Source organism: Dipteris shenzhenensis, chromosome 17 (genome assembly GCF_047967505.1).
Source record: "Dipteris shenzhenensis isolate YYH24624 ecotype China chromosome 17, Dip_SZ_1.0, whole genome shotgun sequence".
Lineage (NCBI taxonomy): Eukaryota > Viridiplantae > Streptophyta > Polypodiopsida > Gleicheniales > Dipteridaceae > Dipteris > Dipteris shenzhenensis.
In genome coordinates, this window is record NC_141612.1 from 25,545,762 (window position 1) to 25,558,916 (window position 13,155).

Here is a 13,155-nt window from a genome sequence, read left to right on the forward strand (position 1 = left end):
ATTAACAATAATAAAATAGCATCTATGAGCTTCTTTTTTAACTTTAAACAATAATTGTCCTGAAGCGTCGCTATATAGCGAAGTTTTGCTCTGTTTCATCGCTATATAGCGACGATTTTCTCTGTTCCATCGCTATATAGCGATGCTTTTAAATATAAGCATCGATGTATAGCGACTGACCAACGTCGCTATATAGCAATGCTATGGGCTAAAACCCGAAACCCCGTGATGCGGTGCTTTCTTTAGCAATCTCTATTGTGAGAAAAGCAATCTCTCCTCCCACCTATATCTGACGACCTCGCTTTCCTCCTCTCTATTCTCCACTCCTCACCACTACTCAGCCCTCTCCTAACACTTGTGCTCCCTCTCCACCCTTCTCCCTCTTTGCTTGTGTGAAAAGAAGTTTTTCAAGAAGGTGAGTCTCTTTGAGCAATGTAGGTTCGTTTTTTGTGAGATTTCGTTTTGTGAATGTTGAAGCATGTTTTTCCTTGTATTGCTAAGGCTATGTGCTAGTTTTCATGCTTGATTTTCAAGGGTTAAAGACAAAAAACGAGATTTTGTGAAAGAAAGAAGACTCACCTCTTCTAGTCTTTTTTGTATTTCTCTTCCTCCTCTTTCTCCTTGTCTCCTCAATCCAATCCCTTTGAGAAGTTGCTTCTTTAAACTCCTCCTTCCTCTAACTAGTTATTTGAAAAATTGTATATTTCCTCTCTTTTGTAGGGCTGGTCCACAAAACACCGAGCGGGACTATTCCAGGTAAGAAAGTGCTTTCTCTTTTTTCCTTTTGTTATTTTTGTTATTTGCATTGGCCTACAGCTAGCGCCTTAAGCGCTAGCTGCATATGTATTTGCCTATGCATAAGCATAAGCATATGTCTCCTTCTCTTATGCTCATGCATAAGCATAAGCAGAAGCATGAGCATACGTCTCCTTCTTTTTCCCCTCTTTCAATCTCTTTTCCTTCTTTCCTCTCTCTTTCCCCCCCTCTTTTCCCTCTTTCAATCTCTTTTCATAAGCATATGTATTTGCCTATGCATAAGCATAAGCATATGTCTCCTTCTCTTATGCTCATGCATAAGCATAAGCATAAGCATAAGCATGAGCATATGTCTCCTTCTCTTATGCTTATGCTTATGCATGAGCATATGTCTCCTTCTCCTTCTCCTTCTTATGTTTATGCTCTTTTCCCCTCTTCTTTTTCCCCTCTTTCAATCTCCTTTCCTCTTTTCCTCTCTCTTTCCCCCCCTCTTTCCCCTCTTTCAATCTCTCTTTCTCTCTTTTTCTTTTATGCTTAAGCTTTCTCTCTTTTTCTTTTATGCTTATATGCTCATGCATAAGCATGAGCATATGTCTCCTTCTCCTTCTCCTCTTTTCCTCCTTTCGTCTCTCTTTGCCCCCCTCTTTCCCCTCTTTTAATCTCTTTCCATAAGCATATGTATTTGCCTATGCATAAGCGTAAGCATATGTCTCCTTCTCTTATGCTCATGCATAAGCATAAGCATAAGCATGAGCATGAGCATACGTCTCCTTCTCTTATGCTTATACTTATGCATGAGCATATGTCTCATTCTCCTTCTCCTTCTCCTTCTCCTCTTCCTCTTTTCCTCCTTTCCTTCTCTCATGAGCATGTCTCATTTTCCTGTTTTTCTCTCTCTTTCTCCCCCTCTTCCCCCTCTTTCGATCTCTTTTCATAAGCATATGTATTTGCCTATGCTTAAGCTTTCTCTCTTTTTCTTTTATGCTCATATGCTCATGCATAAGCATAAGCATGAGCATGATCATGAGAATAAGCTTTCGAGATCCCCCTCTTCCCTCTCTTTCGATCATAAGCATATGTATTTGCCTATGCTTATGCCTATGCTTATGTTTGTTTTTGTGTTTGTGTCTACGTTAGACATGGGATCACGTCACACATCCGATGAGTATGGACAGCCTCGCAGGAGGAGACATCACGATCTCTATGCTCCAGAGGACTTTGATTCCTCTCAGGCGACACCTCAGGGGCCTACCCCTACGACTACTACCCTTGGCTCGCAACTCCTCTCAGATGTAGCACTGCGACTACCCCTCGAGGAACTCCTTTGCTAGCAGCCCATGGCTTTGTTGGGAGTCCCGACGAGTTTGTAGCACAGATGACCGATGAGGAGGTAGCGAGATTCTTCTCTCTGCTATCTCAAAGGACCTCAGCAATTCCTCCTACACCGATGGCTGGACCTACTATCCAGCCGTCCCCTCGTGCCCCTTCGACCGAGGGATCATCACCTATGCATGCCTATCATAAGGGAAGGAAGAGTAGGAGGGGCCGCTTCTGTTGTGCTGACTTGGGAGATGTAGATGAGTCAGCACACTCACATCCCTACAGGTCTCCACTTGGTCCCGAGGCACAGTATCAGTCAGGTCCCTTGCCCGCTCCTACTCCCATTGCTACTCCTCGCTCCGAAAGCGCTTGCATAGCTTCCACTCGCTCTGACTCTGCCACTACCATGAGTCCTCCTTACCCAGTCGAGGACCTCTCCTATCAAATCACAGTTGTCGGAGAGATAATAGAAGATAGAAAGGGTATAGCAGTGGATGGCCACCATGAGGCGGTTGAGCCACCACTTCAAGAGTGGCATTCCTACTGATTGGCGGTATCAAGATGACCAAAAGAAGCAGGCGGTCATCGATGAATTAAAACAAAAATACCCTAGCCCGCCAAATTGGGAGTTCAATGAGAATTATATGCAAGAGTGCATGGGTTTGGTCTTGAAGCATCGTAGATCAACCTTGCGTACTTCCATCGCAAAGGGGATGGCTAAACCCAACTGGGCAGACAAAGCTGATTGGAAGTTCTTCAAGAATCAGAATAGGGACCATCCTAAAATGTTCGAGAGTCAAAGAAGGGCTGTGAGGAGACAGCTAGATTTCGTAGGTACTTTGCACTTTGGTGCAGGTGGATGGTTGGTGTTCGAGGCAACCGTGGTAAGTCTACTTCTTCTCATTTAATGTACTGTTCTCTTTGTTTTACTACATATTACATGCACTTTATCTAACTCTCGTAAATTGGATCCACAGCAAGCTGCGATGGGTCATCTTCCTATAGATGCAGAGATGCAACGCGCGTTTTGCATAGGAACAAAGCTGTGGTTTATTGACCAGGAGGCAATGGGAGCGACGGTCGATTGGGCTGAGGTGGCTGCTCGCACAGTATAAGTCTACTCCTACTTGTAATCTTACTTTTTACATTGTTTTATTCTTTAAGTTCCAATCTAATTTTCAATTAATATGGTTTCACTCTTAGGGTCAAAGCTCGAGCATCCCATCATCGGAGGCGAGCGATCACGAGGGCCAGGGATCATGCACACTTGACCACGGACAGGGAGCAAGCGCAGCTCACGAGGACCAAGGATCAGGCCAGCAAGATGACGATTCGAATGAGTAGTAGTAGTTTGCATATACTTTGCCATGTATATCATTTTGTACATCGGCTCATTTGAGCGATCTTGTATCACCCTTTTCGAAAGGGTAATTTTATAACAAACAATGTTGTATATCTTCGACATGTATATGCTTTTGTTGCTCGATCATTTCATTTGAGCGATTTTGTATCACCCTTTTCACAAGGGAAATTTTGTAATAAAAAACTTTTTTTGTAATCACCCAAAAAAAAAAATTTAATGGGGCAAAACAGGGCTTGCTATGGCCCTGTTTAGCCCCACTAATGCTTTTTTTTTAAGTTCTGTTAATCGTCGCTATATAGCGACGTTTACCAGTGTCGCTATATAGTGACATTTATCAACATCACTATATAGCAATGCTTTATAGCGACCGTTCTTTTTTGACGCTTACAACGACGTTTGTGCCCGTTTTTAAAAAAAAATTAGTGTAAAAAATGTCGATATTTTTGTCGGAAAAGGGCCTATGCCTTGTGGTGAAGCTTTTCCCCTATAATCTCTTCCTCTCCCCCAAGACCACATATTCCTCTAATCTCCCTTGAGTTTTCAATGGAAGTTCTACACCATTAATGAATTGGATAATCCAATTCACACACCCACACGAGAGTTGCAACAAGATACAGATAGGATTCCCATGCCCGGTAATCCCATTGGTGATTTTTGGAGGCAATACCCAAACATGTAGTCAAGAGGAGGATGGGACCTCTCCGGACTTTCAATGAGTATCCGCCAAGCACAAATCACTCCAGACATCAGCATGAAATTGGAGCCACAGGCTACTTGGCATAGACCAAAGCTGCTCAATGAAAAGTACCTCCCTAAATACATACAGGCTCCATTTTCCTTTCACACACATCCCACATTTGATGCGGTACCCCGTCGCTACTGGTGGGATGCCAATCATCATGATCCAGATAATGCAAATGCTCCTCGCAATTGGCTATTGATCAATAGAAACTCTAAAATCAAATGAACAAGCCAAGAAATACTCATGAGAGCCTTGGACAAACATGCATAATTTATGCAAGGCAATCATGACAAAACACTCAAGGAAAGTGTAAAATACAGTGAAGCCTTAGCAGTCATCCTGGAGGTGTCCCTCACCATTGATGACTATTTGCCCAACCTCAGCTTCAATCCAAATCAACAAATAGATGCTCAAACAACAAGTCGCCTCTTTCAAAGAGCCATATCTCTTCAAGGCGTTATGTGTGTTTGTTCGAAGAAATGGACATTGACACTGGCTTCTTAAAAACTGAGGAAGCAATCTACGATGTTTGTGGATTACAAGGAAAAGATCAACAACAAGCTCACTCCATCTATCACCACCACCATCCCCATAACCCGAGGATGGGTAATCAAATTGGTCCAAGGGAGTTGTTAACCTTGTGGCAACAAGGGCCAAAAGTGCACTCTAGCACAACAACTATGAGAGCATTATGTGTGAAGAGTAGCGGCAAAGCTCCGCTTGTAATATCTTGAGCTTGAAAGATGGTATGATGAATCTTAAAGGATGAGGATAGCCAAAATCCTCTCTAGAAAAGATCCAATCATACTTGCAAAATTGGGATATAGAGAGAGAAATACTAAAAGCCTACAATTTCTAAGCTCCCTCCACTTTGTGTTAGAGACCCAAAAGACGCCCAAAAGGTCCCCCCAATTTGTGTAGAGACCCAAAAGGTCCCCCCACTTTGTGTAGAGACCCAAAAGGTCCCCCCCAAAAGTGGAAGGACTCCTGTCCAAAAGGTCTCCTATAAAAGAGGTTCCACCACGAAGGTACCTACAGATTGTGTAGAGACCGACATGTATAAATATCTCTCAATGGAATGAAGCTCCCACTATTTGGGGTTCAATGTTCAAGTTTACTATTGCATTCATGCGATTGATCTTCATTGCGTCCTTGCTCTCTTACACTATCGTGTTTTAGCATGCCCTTACCCTTGCACTCTCTACCCTTGTACTCCCTCCTCCTCCTCCTCCTTCCTCCTCTTCCCTCCCTCCTCCTCCTCCTCCTCCCTCATACTTCTCCTCCATCCCTTCTCCTCCTCCTCCTTCCTCCTCTTTCTCCCTCCTCATCCTCCTCCCTCCTCCTCCACCTCCTTCCTCCTCCTTCCTCCCTCCTCCTCCTCCTCCTCCTCCTCCCTCATCCTTCTCCTCCATCTCTTCCTCTTCCCTCCTCCTCCTCCTCCTTCCTCCTCCTCCTTCCTCCTCTTCCTCCCTCCTCTTGCTTCTCCTCCGTCCTCCTTCCTTGTCCCTCCTCCTCAACCCTTACCCCTTGAATCTGCAAAAGGGGACTAGCTCTCCACTCCTCAACCTTGGACTCCTCCTAAACCCTGCAACCCCCTCTGAACCCTAGAACTCCTAGTTAGCTCTCTCAACCTTGTCCCCCTTTCAAACCCTGAAATCCCCTTCTAAACCCTTGAACTCCTGTGGAGGCAAGAACCTCCATCAATCGTTATGATCAAGCTCTCTTTCTCATTCACGCGCGCATGAGATCTGCTTTCCACGCTTTAGCCTATACCTCTCATCAGAACACGGCCCGAGGATCTATGCTACGCTTGTGAACACCTATGCTACAACAAGCAACGACACGACTATAGGTGACCAACATCCTTGGAACTTGCACTTGGGAGAAACAAAGACAACACACGTCGGTCGAGGTGCATGCAGGTTGCAGGGCATTTGCAGGGCAGGAGTAGGTTGCACGTACTTAATCTTCCAAGATTTGATGGGCGAGAGGTGTAAAAATTCAAAATTCGTGGAAGTAGCAAAATTTCAACCGTCGGATTTTTCCCCTCCGGCGATACACGTCAGCAGAATTGGATATCCCAAACAAGTGCAATGTGGCCTACAATGCTTCAAAACCCAAATAGGCCAAACGGCATGCTATCGAGTTTGAGGCTATGTATTATTGAATGCAATGACATTTGGCATGCTTATGAGCCATATAGCAAGCAAGTGCATGGAAAAATAAACAATTTAAAATTGTAAATAGTGTTGGATTTATTAAATATCTTTTCACATGCATAAATCGCACTTTCCAACTTCTTCCATTTTAGGGTGAATCTAGATACCAAAAGCAACAACTATCAATGTTTTAAGACCACTATGTAGTAGTCCCACTAGTTTGGATTCCGAATTTTCAATCCGTTTTGGTTTTCAACAAATCAAAAAAAATTTATGGAGCATGCCCTCAAATGGGTATTCTTACTTTAGCGCAACATTGGAGGCCCGTTAACCTATGCCTAATGTTCTCATTTACGTGTGTCCTTGGGTCAAAGGAGAAGCTCACGTAGTGTACTTTTGAATTATTACTTGGTTGCATTTATGTATAGAATGAAATTGTGATGTTTTTGAATAAATTGCTATATCCTATAATCTTCAGGATGCATGCTTCACATGCAGCGTAGAACTTGTAATACTTTAACGGCTTCATTCCAAATCCTTATTCCATTGTTTTTTGCTCTCATGTTCAAGTTTGGAATGTGTACTACAACTTGAAGACAAAGTTTGCTGAATTCCATTGAGCATGCTACATTAATTCCACTTCTTCATTCATACATGAGATACATCCCAAAAGAGACATAATGAAAAGGTAGAAGACGGAGGTCAAAATTGCAAAGATCCACACCCCTTCACATAGTGTGAATATAGTTTATTGGTAAGTACTCTCTAACTTAAAGTAAGTGCATATTTCCAGAATTTAATAGGAGATGCAATTGGGAGAGAAAAGCTTACATGAAGAAACGCTAGAGTAGGGGCGGCACATGAAAGATGGTTGTGGGTTGGTAGAAGGTGGGATTACCAGGAGGAGAAGGGTAGAAAGAGCCTCTAAACCAATTTCATTGGCTACTTGGTCTGGCAAGGAGAAAGCTCGAGAGCATGGCTAGCACAGTAGAATATTAAGATCGGTGGTAAGGTGGGAGGAGATGGCAATCATACACACACTCTTCAAGGGATTTTAACAACTTATGGGGTGATGCATAACAGATGGAAATTAAAGTGCCCTTTCCAAATATTAAATGTGTTCCTATCGTTATTAAAAAATCACAACTATTTTTAATTAAACCAAACAACCTTGTCAAATTAAAGAACCAAAGATACCATTGGAATGGCCTCTATCAGTACTTTTTGATGGTCATACTCAGAGTCCAGAAGTGATGAGGTTATTATTGCCAAAAGTAGAAAGATTTACCATATAAGTAAAAGTTATAAATTTGGCATGGTATTATGCTTCAAATAATTTGAGTTGAATGATCGACCGATATCTAAACTAGAAATTGTCCCTTATAAATCCAAATCATTACAAGGGAGGCTCACTTAGTGGGGTTGATCCTATAAGTGCCTTTTCTCTTCCACCTTGAATGGGTTGTGAATATATTAGTTTGAGAATTCTAGATGCAAGCTCACATTCCAAAGGTTTTATGATATGAGGGTCTTGTAGTAGTGTTCAAAAATCTTAGATTCGAGCATATAAAGAGGCATTCGGGTGTAGGTCATGTGATTAGTCCTAATGGCCTAGTTTAGTTACTTTGGACCCACCTAACCTGAAGCATGATCACAAAGTGCTAGAGCCTACACCTACAGTCCAGGTTGCACATAGGGGAGGACTTCAGTTTGGTTCCAATTGAGTTGAATCCATGGCTCATGTTGAGACTTAATCTTAGAATAAAGAAAAATACTAAAAGAAATTAAATCATGATTACTAAGTGCAAGAAATTACACCTATAATCCAAGTCAGTCACATGTCACTTCACTCTACTTATAATTGATGAGAGACTTTGATCTTCATACATGTAAATTTCAAACCCATATTCTTGAGAACCATAATTTTAGTTCCAATTCTTAGATTTCCTAGACACAATGTCATTGTTTGGGGAAACAACTAGTTCGGATCCTTCTATTAAAAAAATAATCTAATCTATGCAAAGGCCTTAAGATCTTATGCAAAGTTTTCATACATAATCAAGATTTGGGCAAACAAGAAAGCAAAAGTTCCATGAAAATTTTCATTGGGGATTTTCATAATTGCATTTGTACATTACGAGGATGTATACGATGCAAAGTCTTCAAAATTTTGGGCTCAAATTTGTGTTAATTTTGAGAGAGCCTAGAGATTCTTATAATGTATTCAAATCTAGACATGGATTACATGCCACTAATTAGCTACTATATATAGTCTATAGGATGGTTTTATTAGTCATTAACTTAGGGAATGATTTCATAATCCTTGAAGTGTACTGATTTTAAATAGTTTTCTCCCCTTTTTCTAATTTCAAATGCATATTAAACGCTTCATTTTGGACTTGCTCTCAATAATCTATGCATGAATTAAAAATGAAAAATTTCAATGCTAACTTCAAGTCACAAACTTGGAGTATATAAATAAACCATCATTTAATATATGGAATCAAGAACAAAATTTTGATGAAATCAAAATAACTACTTTGTCCAACACTTAAGCATACTTACATCGAGTTTGACTAAAATGATATGAGGCAAAATGATTGTGATCATGTTCAATGTTAAATTTATATTTTGCCAATTATAGATATATACTTTAAATTTGGTTTAAAACAATATGTCGACTCTCCATGATGAGACATGCTTATAGCATGATTAGTATCTATCCTTTCAATGCTTCGTTCGTTAAGGCATGAGCGACATGAGATAAGATCTAGGACCTAAGTAACATTCATCATGATTTTGGCCTAGAGGAAATCACTATTTAGGAAACGCTTACTGCTAAGCTTCAAGCTTCAGTGACCTCGCACAAACCGTTTTGCTTTGCCGATCGTGCTGTGCCGCCCGCGTTTGTCACGACGGAGTGCTAGTTTCTTGTCGGTCATATTCGGGCTGTCAAAAAAACACGATTGAGATTCCGTTACGTAAACCCAACGCAGGCGACTACTAATTTAGGAGGTTGCACCACCACGATAAAATGCACGATGGGCTCTCGAGTGAAGCGCGGGCGTTGTAAATTGGACTTCGACTTCTCTCCCAAAGTCGGCTGAGCGCTCTTGTTGAGACGAACCGCCGTTAACCGAATGAGAATGACGGAAAAGGTTTTCAACTGTATATATATAACAAGAAATACAACAGATTCTTTTCCTTAACCTTAATTTTTTGCTGAAAGCAGCAGTTCAGCCTTCACAGGCATCAATCTCGATCATTCGTGCTTTTGGGAAAGGAAGCAGTGTCCAAGTGCGAGCTCAACTTAGATCTGGGGTCGTCGGGCATTGATCTATGCTTTTGGGAAAGCAAAGCAGTCACAACACACGCAAGACGATGTATTACCTGAAAGAAGTGATGGGTTTGTATACTCGTCACTAACTATTAAATGCAAGCTGACCAAATCACCAATCGTCAAACTGGGGGAGAAAACCTTGGCCGTGCCTCTGGAATCAAGCCCCGGGCGATCACGATAATTCACACTGCACAGATTGATATGCGTTGCGGGCGCCGTTGAAATTTCAAAGGCCCAACGTTGAACGTACGAACCCCACAATAAAGAAGGGCCGGCAGCTCCAAAAGAAAGAAGATAAAGAAGGGCCGGCAACAAGCGCAGGGTGTCATAGAGTGCAATCAAAGCGGAGTTCCTAGTCTGGCAAAAACCAAAGAGTCGGGGCAGCACCAAACACGCCGACTTGCCGAGCTGCACCGACCAAACAAGGTAGCAGTGTTTCAGTTGCCAGAGCTTGCCGGGACAGCCTTTTTATACAAGTGCAAGTGGTGCAAAAGAAGCTGTCGTTGCGATTTGCAGGAGGGTTGCTTGCCGGCGTCCGGCAAAAATCTCAAAAATGGAGATGCCCAATTCTGAACTCACGATTTGAATACCTCTGGAATCCCGTCCATTGTTTGACCGAACATCAGACCCTTCTGAAGAAGAAGTCGCCACTGTTCTCGAAGTTACTATACAATGTTGGGGAACAGCTCAAATTCCCTGTTCCACTAGCAACTATGCAATCCCACGCAGGAATGCAGGTCTCGGGAATGTCCCCCTTAGTTCCATTTCCCCCAATTTTCGACGAAGTGGCCAAGTTGGGGATCATTCCCCCAACATGTAGTGGATGTGTGTATCTCGACTCCATCGTGAAGAAATGGGCATTGGTGAATGATCCGGGTCATCCCATGGCCAAGAGATGGTGGATGAAGACAAGATGTCTCTTGAAACAAATATGACCCACCTCCACAAATCTTTTTGAAGGTCAAAGAACCAACAACGAAGATTAAGTCTTCACTCACCGTCGCAACTCCTTTGCTAGCTAGGCCCATGACTCTTACTGTGTCATATGATGGTCTCTTTGCAAGCTTCCTATTGTGTATTGAACGTGTCAACAATAATAACCGTTGTAGTTAAATAGACACGTTGCCTTCTCTTAACTAGGAGATGCTTTTACAAGTCTAGACCTTCCTTGTAGAGTGTTTGAATTGTAGTGTGTTTTTGTGTTTGAGGTAATAGCTCTTACCTCCCTTTTGGATTGTGTTCTTATGTATGAAGTTTAATGGCTCTTGATTGATTCGAGCATTAGTTTGCTCACCTACACTCCCCACCATTGTATTTTAATGCGATTATTTTCCATTTGAGAAATTAAAAGGACTTTTACGGTAGAAACCACATGTTATTATGTGGCCTCTAATAGCTTTCATCTTATTTGATCTTATTCCATAGTTTGTTTTCTCATAAATGCCATACTAACCAAATTTAAAGGCCTTGGAATAACTTCCTTCATTCTCTCTTAGGAAATGTGAGGGAAATATTTTTCCTTTATTTCAAAAGCTCATAGATTTTGTAATTGGAAACTAATAGAGCATGCCATTAATAGAGTAGGCCATTTTGTTTATTTTTTCTCATAAATAGCATAATAACCAAATTTAAAGGCCTTGGAATAACTTCGCTCATTCTCTCTTAGGAAATGTGAGGGAAATAATTTTTCTTTATTGCAAAAAACCATATATTTTGTATTTGGTAACAAATAGAGTAGACCATTAAAGCTTTAAAAGATTTGGTACATGCCACAACACCTGAGAGAGATGCCTTGAAAGCTCAAACTTGAGAATGTATGAGGGAAGTTGAATCCTAGTTCAACTCCTCACATTCAATGAAAGAGTTTTTGAAGAGGGCCTAATACAATTGTTGTAAGAACAACAAGTTAACCTGAGAGGATGGGTTGTGTCTTTCTTCAATAATGCCCTCATTAATGTGCCCTCCCTAAATTTCTTGTTTGTCAATCAATTTATGTTGGTGTGAATAGGTTCCACTTTAAGTCTCCTTCCTTTGTAAATCAATTTATGTGGGTATGAACTAATCTTAGCCACTCTTTGCCTCTCCACCCTCCCCTACCCTTTGGCCATTATTGCTCGACACTTGATGGAGGCAGCTGGATGCTATGTATTTCTCACAATATATTATGGCAAGAGGTATTTTTGTCCCCCCTTTGTTGTCAAAATTTGCCATTTACATACCCTTTCAAAGTTGTTTGCTTCATGGTGATCTAGTTTGAAGGATTGTGATTGGAAAGGTGCACACAGATTTGCTGCTGCATAGCTCACTTTGTCTGAATATTTTGGGTTAGTCACTGGGATTATAATAATCATGTAGCACCTATTCAATCACAGCCAAGGATGGCCCGCCGCCTGTGTACCTATGGATTAGTGAGATGGATTGATTTGTGGGATCGTGAAAGATGCAAGTGCATGGATTCTAACAGCATTGCTACTTGGTTTCATTTGACAATTCTAGAGAACAACTTTGTTCAATCTACATTGGTGAGGATTGCCCCTACTTGGGCAACAAGTGTGGTTTATAGGCCAGCCAAGGATCTAAGTGATTGGGTCACCTCCCAAGGCAAACTACTTTCACAGCCTCAACTATAAGATTTTTAGGATTGTATGTTCTCTGATATGCCCCTAGGCCTTCGCAATAAATGGAGGAAATATGCTCCTATGGATTCGGTTAATATTGGGGCAATGAGGCTGCGCACAGTATTGGCTACTCCTTCCCACAAATGCAATTGAATGTTATGGTGAGTTCTAATTAGCAAATCGCCAACCAATTATAGACTATGTAAATGGAAAGATATCTCTTCAATTTGTCCTCTTTGCAAGGTCTGTATGGAATCTCATTTTCATCTTTTCTACGATTGTCTTATCACTAAGGCTATATGGAGACGAGTTCATAGTTGATTTTCCAATGCTCAAATATGCTTTCCTTTTCAATGGAAAGTACCTTTAGATGGTGATAAGAGCACCATGACGGACTATCAAGCGCAGGTGTGGAGCCTTCTTCGGACAGTCTTGCTTCAATACATCTAGCAAACTCGTAACAACATAATTTTTCGACAGCAAAAACTATTTGCGGACTTGTATCCAAATGTGCAAGAGCAGTTTTTAGAAGACCTCACATTTTACTCATGTAAGAATGATGGCTTCAAGGTTGCTTATAGAGCATTGAAAGATGTTGCTTGATCTTTGACTGTATTTTTCTTACCTTTTCTTAATAACATAAATCTTCATTTCGTAAAAAAACAAAAAAATATTTTTTTTCAATGAGCGGGTCTCAATAGAACTTGTCACACATGGGCCACATTTGACCTTCTTCTTGTATAGTTTAGGACGTTGGCCTCTACCACTATAAGCAAGTCATGAAATGATTATAGCAAAGCCAAACTAGCCCAAATTAGATATCCTCCCTAATGCCTCCAAGGGGATACAAGATCACA